Genomic DNA, 1,114 nt, shown 5'->3' with positions numbered 1-1,114 from the left:
TATTCGTTCTTCATCAAGTGGCAAAGGTGAGGCAGGACTTGTGGATCTATAGTTTGTATTAGACATAGTTGTATATGTGTGTGCTGAACCTAGAATTAGAGATTGATTGATAATTAAAACGAACATGAATGATTCTTTGAGAATTGTTGTATGTATTGTTGATTGGTGTTAGTTTAGGCGCGTTAGAGCGCATGATTGATCCCGGCCTATGGACGGATTGCTTGCTGGTCTTCACGAAGGACATTTCGTGAAGTGGTACCATGGCTGGACCATACACAAAGGAAGTGTGGACAGTACAGGGCCTGACGGGCCTGTGAGATTTGTGGCTGACGAGTCACCAGATTTAAACAGTGTGACGTTCTCGTGAGTGGGAACTTATGTGCTAGGTTTCTGTGTACTTGTGAAATATTTATGATTGTTGTTTGTCTAATCTTAGGTTAAGTAGACATATATGTGGTTATGTTTAATTCTTCGTATAGATCAAGTGGACAGGTAGGATCGTCCTCACTGAGTATCTTCAAAATGCTCACCCCTCTTTTCCCTTTCAGATGTTGTTTAAAAGATCAGTTTGGCAAGGAGTGCAAGTCAAGTTATTCAATAGGATTTCCCTGGTTTTAGGTGTCTTAATTTGGTATCTGAGCAGGTTAGCCAAACCGATTCTGACCGGGGAGGCATTTTTGGGACTTCTCCAAATTTTGAATCAGTTTAAAAAAAAAAACAAAAACTTCTATTTCTATTTTAGATTTTTCACATTAAAAAAAGGTTTTTGAATTTTGGATTTCTAAAAAAAACAAAATTCTCGATTTTCAAATGGTTTGGAATTTTTTTTTCGTTAATATTTTCAAATTTCTTTTGGGATAAAAAAATGAGTCAAGTCCGAGTTCAATAGTTGAAGACTTCAGCATTGATAAGATAGAACGGAATCTAAGAGGGGCGTGAAGATCGACTGCGCAGCATATTCGTTGGGATGTCACAGTGAAATGATTTTAAAGGACGCGAAGGTGGGGTCGATAACCAAGTGGGGTAGAGGCAACTCTGAATTCGAGGACGAATTTCATTTCAAGTGGGGGAGTTTGTGACATCTCAAGAATCTCATTAAAGGAAAAAGAGGACA

Source organism: Eutrema salsugineum, unplaced genomic scaffold (assembly GCF_000478725.1).
Source record: "Eutrema salsugineum unplaced genomic scaffold, Eutsalg1_0 scaffold_8, whole genome shotgun sequence".
Lineage (NCBI taxonomy): Eukaryota > Viridiplantae > Streptophyta > Magnoliopsida > Brassicales > Brassicaceae > Eutrema > Eutrema salsugineum.
Note: the sequence above shows the minus strand (reverse complement) of the source record.